Source organism: Humulus lupulus, chromosome 3, assembly GCF_963169125.1.
Source record: "Humulus lupulus chromosome 3, drHumLupu1.1, whole genome shotgun sequence".
NCBI lineage: Eukaryota > Viridiplantae > Streptophyta > Magnoliopsida > Rosales > Cannabaceae > Humulus > Humulus lupulus.
Genome location: NC_084795.1, coordinates 243,630,414 through 243,638,532, shown reverse-complemented (window position 1 = coordinate 243,638,532; position 8,119 = coordinate 243,630,414). Strand labels below are relative to the sequence as shown.

General features: G+C 35.4%; 2 long non-coding RNA genes across 4 annotated transcripts; both read right to left on the bottom strand.

The window, feature by feature from the left end:
* Positions 1–3,494: 3,494 nt before the first annotated feature.
* LOC133821586 (uncharacterized) lies at positions 3,495–4,399 on the bottom strand. 3 transcript variants are annotated; one of them, XR_009887689.1, is made up of 3 exons: positions 4,285–4,399; positions 3,978–4,058; positions 3,495–3,562 (listed from the first exon to the last, which is right to left on the bottom strand). It is a non-coding gene; the product is annotated as an uncharacterized LOC133821586 (long non-coding RNA). The 3 variants fall into 3 exon arrangements; XR_009887690.1 differs by lacking the exon at positions 4,285–4,399 and adding an exon at positions 4,226–4,275; XR_009887688.1 differs by lacking the exon at positions 4,285–4,399 and having other exon boundaries at positions 3,978–4,151.
* Positions 4,400–6,853: 2,454 nt separating this feature from the next.
* LOC133821585 (uncharacterized) lies at positions 6,854–7,623 on the bottom strand. Its single transcript, XR_009887687.1, has 3 exons — positions 7,534–7,623; positions 7,106–7,415; positions 6,854–7,021 (listed from the first exon to the last, which is right to left on the bottom strand). It is a non-coding gene; the product is annotated as an uncharacterized LOC133821585 (long non-coding RNA).
* Between the last annotated feature and the right edge of the window lie 496 nt (positions 7,624–8,119).

The window sequence follows — 8,119 nt, the reverse complement described above, 5'->3', positions numbered from 1 at the left end:
GTCATTATAGTTTGAAGTTTACAAACCCACCGACCTAAGTGGCAAAAATAGTGTAAACCCCCTAGTTCCTCTGAGAACTCCTTGGTCATGGTGGTCAAGCGGCCGCATATGTACACAACACCACTTAAGCTCTCCACTCAAGGCTGGGTGAGCTTTTCTTTCCCTTTACTTGCACCACATAGCACCCACGAGCCAAAGCCCAGCAAGAAAACACAATATAGCATGAATATAATATCAACAATGATCATAATAATCATTCAGGACTTTCAGTCCAAAACAGATAAGTGACAGCTGAAAAGTCACTAAGGTGGGTTCCGTTCCCTTTAGCCATGTGACGATAGGGTCACCGGGGCTTTACAAATAAGTGATCCTTTCACTAGCTTATCAAGATAGGTGCTCGATGAACAGGTCACCAATATAACCTATCGCATGACCATAGAGTCATAACCATGGGATTCCGCTCCCTAGCCATGTGACAAGCTGTCACCTAGGCCTTAAGCCTTGGCTCTTAGTAACTAGCTTAGACAAGTCAATCACTTATAATTTTCATTGACCTTAGGGTCGCTCTAGTATTAATGCTTTAGAGTCATTCAACGCTGATATCAATTAGATCTAATCTTTTATCGGCCCTGCGTTCAAGACACTTATGCCGTTTCTGACTCACAGGTCAGTAATATGCGACCAGTGTCGTCCCTGACTAATCAGTGCCATACAAAAGTAAGCAAGCTCTGCTAAGCATTTAATATGCAATTAATGTCCACATTTATCAACCAACATGCCTCAACAACAATCATGCATGTCATATACACAGGGTGCAGTTTTCTTACATCTGATTCGAGCAAGAATGAATAAAAGAACGACCCCTGAGAACGATCTGACTTTTAGCCCTTTAGTGGTCACCTAGTCATAACCAAATATGGGAAACCATCAATAAAATGAATAAAAAAGGTTCCCAAACCAAGATCTAGCCTTCGGGACATTAATCCCCGCTAATCCGGGTAGTAGGAACAATCCTGAGGCCTAAAACCAAGTTCCCGAGGACAAAACACTCAAACAGCCTCAAAACCACCCAAGAGCCGCAGCCCTAGCACCTTGAGCCGCGGCCCCCAGCCACAACAGGAGCAAGGGCCGCGACACCTCATACTCAGGGCCGAGGCGCCCAGCAAGGCCAAAACCTCCCCAGCTGCTTCTTGGAGCATGGGCCGCGGTGCTCAAGAACAAGGTCATGGCCCCACACCCAGAACCAGCCAAGAACTCGATTTCACCCATCCTAAACCTTCCAAAAACACACCTAAACACTTCCAAATCCAAAAATCAAAGTTCCCAAACTTCCCGATGATCCAAAGCCCTCAAATCCCGAGGCTCAAACGAACCAAAAACTCAACGATTCACAAAATCCAATTCGAAGCTTAGAAACTCTAAAAACTCAAAACTTAAAACTTAGATTACCTTTGTTTGGGTTTTTTCTCATCAAATCCTTTGGTCAAGAAGCTTCTAATCTTTCCTAGGATCGCTATGCCTCGATCCTCGCTTGATTCCAACTCCTGGAACTCAAGATTTCTTTGAAAATACCTCGAACGGTAAAATTAACTAACGGGAAGAGAGAAAGGGTTTTCTAACGTACGATTCTATCTGACAAGCTACTTCAAGCTTTAGTAACCTCAAATAAAAACCTAGTGCTCGGGGTCCCGAAAACACCCCCGGGGACATTATAGTCAAAACTCCCAGAATTTCCTCCTGATCTCAATAACTCTCAATTTATCATCAAATAACATTCTCATTACTCAATATCCCAATAAATGAACCTGTCATGACAAAACCGCACTACAAGAAAAAATGCTTTTAATAACACCGAAAATGCGTTATCAAAACATACCATAACACTTTTTGATGTGTTAAGACCGACTATGTTATCGTAGGTCAGGGTACTTTACATAACACTTTATCATTGTTATACAGATGTATTATTATACTGTCAATGATAACACAATTTCTGTGTTATTTTAATAAATAGATAAGTGTTTAATTATGTTATTTATAATCGATTATATAACACATTTCAATACTTATGAATTTGTGTTATACTACACTTTAGTATAACACTTTATTTGTGTTATAATACACTTTAGTATAACACATTTTTTGTGTTATACTACACTTTAGTATAACACATGTGTTATATTAGCTTAGAGAAACATAATCTTTTTTTACTTACACAAAACTAGGAAAACAAATATGAAAGTTGAAGCCAAATAAGGTAACATAAATAGATTTTTATTAATTACTCAAATGTAATTACAATATTTAGTCTACTAGTCTAGGCTTAAGAAATCATATTACAACATGGTGGGTTGAATTAAACACTGAGCGCAAAACAGAGACAATACCAGTCTTCTTTGTGAAATTCTTTCTTATGCCAAGCAATCCTTTGAGTTGCTGAAGGGCAATTGTAATGGCAGCTCCTCCCATGAACCCAACAATGGCAGCATGGGATAGAAACTAAAACAAGAACCCCAATCTGAAAAAGGATCCAGCCATTTTAGAGAAATATATAAAACATATAGAGTGCAGTTTTTTTTTTAATTGTCTTAAACCATAAGCATTGTTGTATAAAACTTATTCTTAACTTCATAAAGTTTCAAACTGAAATGAGCAACTCAACTATGAATCCAATCTCATAATCAAGTAATAACTTAAAGAAATTATTTTTTCAACATATTAGATTAAGTTTGGACATATGCATCAAGAAATTGACCATATAGATATGAAGACAGGATAGGACAACGTGAAAACAAAATGGCAAGGAACATCCAATAACAAATTAATATTGAATCCTGCATAATAATACACTGAACACCCAATAAGACAACAATATTAAGGTTCATGAAATTGGTTATTGGACTAGAGAAATTATCAAATAAAAGATACTATGGGAACTGCAATCAAAAAGGAAACAAACAAATGTCCTCAACAGGGTGAAGAAAAAACCAGGATGAACAAAAACATTCATGTGATCTTTAAAAAAGAAACAATCACAATAATAACACAACAGAAGCAAAGCACCAAATACTACCCAAATCGAGTCAAAATAACTCTACAATCACAAATATCACAAGATTGAAGAGAAAGCATCATTCATGCATATTTACCAAAATGGTATCAATGTAAGCAATGCACAACTAAATTAACAAAATAAGTACAAATTTCAGATGGCATAAAGTGCAGAATAAAATAAATATCAATAAACAAAGGACAGTTGAAAAAGAAAGAAAAAAAAAGCATAACGATAGAGGTCATTACACAATTATACAATTTTTTTATTTTACTTTTCAAGTTTGCATACAATTGATACAGAGAAGAATACAAAATCTTCTCATAAGAAACATGCTAGTGGAAAGAGCCATATATAAGTTTATACCCAAAAGTATAAAAAAAAATGCAATATGGATTAGCTTACCATTTCAATCTCTTTGCCAAGATGTTAACACCCATGGCCATTATAGCAGCACTATTAGGATTAGGAGATAATTTCCTGACCAAAGTGCAGATGATCTCAACAACCCTGGGCAAATGATAAGAGACAAGAGCATTAACATGGCAAGAAACAAACATAACACAGTACACAGGAAAAGAACAGTATTTACCACACTCGACTCTCCAATTGCCCACTCACAGCAGTTTCTCGAGCATGAAATGAGCTGCCAATGCCCATTAAAGCAAAACACACACCCTAGCAGGTATTGCTGCAGAAGCTTTTAGTTAATTAGTATTGTCAAAACATCATAAATCTAGATTAGTTTCAGTTAGATATCCCAGTTGCACAAGATTCTAAGTGTTCATAATAACAAGGTTACTGTAAAAAATTAAATAGCATGTCATCTTCCTATAATATAGCATGAATAATTTAGCAGTAATCAATATCTCTGTGGTCTCTAGAAAGCTAGATTTTCAGTTAATATGATAAATAGAAGACTTACAGTTAGACCAGGTTTAGTTTCTTTGGTGACTACACCGAGTCTCATATCCAAATTCTTTTCAAGACAAGATATTTCCAAATTCTACACAAGTTTTATGGAAAAGTATTAAAATAAAAACCTTAAGTGACAATTACTTCACTTTGTTGTAGTGATTATCTACACTTCATTGTTAAATTATGTAGTTTCTTAAAAAAAAAATGCATATCTAGTATCACACACAGAAACCAACATTTACTTCAAAACTCAACCTTAAATGTTACAGTATGTTACTAGAGTGCAACAGAGAGCTGTGATGAACTAACCTTACCCAATCAGAGTACTTTGCAGATGCAGCTTCCCTCCCAGGACCCACCACAGCCAAATGAGCACCATTTTCTTGGATCCCAAACATAGGAGGCACCATTAGTGAACAAGAATTTTGAGCTCATCATAGCGAAGATTTTTTTTTTCATACAAAAATATAAAATGATAACTCAAAACGGGTCTATTTTATAAGAGGAGTATATTTTAATATTAAAAAAAATGGCAGTAAGATTAGCCAATTAAAAATATATAGCATCCCTAGAGTATTTTAGTGGCAAACTTAAATGTAGTCAAAGCTCAAAGGCCTCCAAACATAAGGAATATCACCACAAATAGAATATAGATTAATATGAGGAAAGCATCAAAGGATTTAAACAAAATTGGGTCACGGCTTGATTATCACAATTTCCAAGTCCAAGAGCTAAAACTAAGAAACAAGCAAAACAAAAGCCCAAAGCTGGAGGTCAACCAAAGCCACATTCAAGATGCTAAGATATATTAGAGCTTTGTTTTGTTTGAAGAAAAACAAGCACTTTCAACTTACAAGCATCTTAAATCTAGGCTTCCTTGGCAATATTTTTATCATATAAAGTATATTTCAGCCACTAGTTAAACCTCTGTTTCGAAAACAAAAATATTGAGCATAACAATACATTTTGGATATTTTGATTAACAAACAATCACTTTTTCACAGAATAGTTGCAGCTGTGAAATTTGAAATTTTTTACATGAACTCAACACAGAAAACTTATACACAAAAAAGTCAAAGATCTAATGTAACCTTTACTCATAAACAAAAATTAGTCACAAGAAAATCAAATACATAACCAAAACAACCTCAGCACACTGAAAGTTTAAATCCAAAAATAGGATAAAAAAACTGAAACTAAAATAATCGCAAACCCATAAAACATAATCACAAACAAGATCAAATGTCAAATCCAAAAATATACTCAGGAAACTATATAGTCAGATATTTGAAAACAACAAATATACCAAGATATTTATATTAAAAGGGCATGGCCTAACCAAGTCAAGTAATAATAATATCAAGGGGCTATTTTGAGAATGTAATACTTGCAGCCAAGGGGCTATTTACATGAAGTGTAAGGTATCTACTTCTCTCTGTTCAGCATGTGAGATGGCTGAAGCAAGCAGGAAGAGATCATTATGCTAAATAAAATTTATTTTGTTTTGAAATACTAGATGTGAATAAGGACTTGTAATGGATAGGAGGAACACCTTATTTGATATATGATCGAGAAGTGCCCTAATAAGAAGCACACAACTTTCAGCAGCACAGAAGCATACAACTTAGACAATACACTACTTGCTTTACATACATTAACTTTGAAAAAGCAAGAGAAAGCATAAAAGCAGATGAAGCCCATTTAAGCTAACCTACTACAAAGCACATGCTTGGGTCCAAAAAAATGCAGAACAACATTAGAAAAACCTTATAAGCAGAGGAAACTAATCACATCTTAGTACCAGAAACAAAATAAGAAAGAAAAAAATAGAAAATAATTTAAACAACATATCTAGACAAACTCTGGAAAATACAAATAGAAAACTAAAAGACATCATCAAAATATATGTATCTTCAAAGACAATCATTTCCAGGTACTAAAAATTAAATCCATTATAGCCTTTGATTAGAACAAGCTATATAATTTGAACTCTAAAAAGACTTCGAATTTTTTATTAGTCTAATAATAATGAAGCTTGTGAATTGGAGCTTGTACATTTTATATAAGACTTATTCAGACTTTGAAATTATATTAAACCAATATGAAGCCAAAAAAATCTTAACACTATAAGAGACAAAATATATACTACACCACTTGAAGTAGCTAGAATGAGGCATAATAATATAACCATGAAATAAAATTGGAGAGTGAAGGTTGAAGTAGGTCTCACCATTGCTGTCAAAAAGATTCGATCTCCCTATGTCTCCTTAGTTTTACTAAGACCATCCTTAAAGACTTCTATAATACCACTTCACGATTGAGACCTCCACACATCCTCAACCCTGAGCCAAACACAAAACCAGAGAAGAGAGAGAAAGAAAAAAAAACAAAAGCAGAATGAGAAGAGATACATACTGTCGTGCCTACCTTCGTTGAGCCCTTCAGCTATGATGAGCTCTGCCACGGTCGAACCCCACCGATGCACCTGCAAATTAGCAAAAAAAGAGTGAGGCCATATATAAATACAAATTATAAAATAGAGAGTGAGGCCATATATAAATACAAATTACAAATTAGAACAGATTCATTATTAGAAGGCCCTTCAAGCCAACTTTGCACAGCTTCTTGGAAATCACATTCCTCATGCCACTCCTCTTCAGGAACCTCTTCCAAGTGACTATTTTCTAAATCTTCATTTCCCTGGGACCATCCAAATTCGGCAGCTTGTTGCTGATTTCCAGCCATAGTTTCACCTGGACTGTCTGTCCATTCAATATATTCAGCAACGTCTTGAACCCAGTCTCCCTCCTCAATTGCTAGAGATTGATCCTGCCATTGCTGTACCTCAGAAGCAGACTCTTGCCCGATCGCATGAGAAGCAACTGTGTAACCTTCTAAATTATCTGCAGGACCGGATAGATGATGGTAGTCATTTGACTCCCTTCTTGGCTTGGATTCATCATTGGCTGCATAACTGGCTTCCAGAATATTCCTACGTTCTTCAACACCAACATGCAATGTATGATGGGCCCATTCACCAGTAGTATTTTTCTGTGAGTCAACATCCGTGTTTAGTTCAGTGTCATCTCTACTGTCAGCAAATTTAGCATTGGTTGGCCATTGCCACTGTCTTACCACATTATCTGGCACTTGTTCCTGCCATCCTTCTATAATATGAGCATTTGATTCCCGTGATTCTATATCTTCAACAGCATTGCTTCCAAACTCACTCCGACCATCCAATATTCCACGGCTGTCATGTTCTTGATCTTCACTCGCTTCATAATTAAGTTCTGATTGTTCGCAAATATCATCTCTGACTTCATATAAGTTATTTTCTTGAGGTTCTCCATTTCGATTTGAAATATTATCCTAGTTAGATGTATCAAAAAGACTGCTGCTTGCTTGAGCACAAACAGAATTATCCAGTCTGGAGAACCCTTCCCTAATTGAAAGAAAAGGATCCAAAATGTTTGAGCAAAAACCATTCATATATTATACTATATATTTATTCAAGAAAAAATAATAAAAATAAAGTTATTGAGCTCTGAATTAGAAAATACCTCAGACCGGAGACTGTATGCCTTTGCCTCAATAAGCCTAATTCACTTTCAGCCACAGAAGAGGGCCTCTCATTCTCAACCATACTTCCATTATGCAAGAACCAACCTCTTAGTAATGACTGAGAAAATAAAAGTAAAGAATTAAATAATTAGCAACACTGGAAAAGTTTTAACAACACCTCGAAGTAAATATTGAATTCAAGATTTAAGCACAGCTCAACCACACAATTATCATATCAGCAAAAAAAAATGATATATAACAGTAACACAATTTAAGGGTGTCGGTTTTATTGACTAATTGTAACTGAGATGAACTCAAGCATGTTTTTTAAGGGGGCCACAAACTATCAAAAAATAATTTCTCCTCATTATTAGATCTTCTTGCTGAATCCCACAATCTTTGGGAGACAAAAAGGTACAGCAAATTTTAAGTAGCCCCATAAGAAATGGAACCACAGAACACTGTGGACTTGCCAACTAAACCTACCCCACGTGAGTTACAGCTTACAAAGTCCTTTTTTCTTTTTTTCTTTTTTTCTTTTTTGAGGGGAAATTACTTCATCAATCTAGGCATCTAGCATTTTTA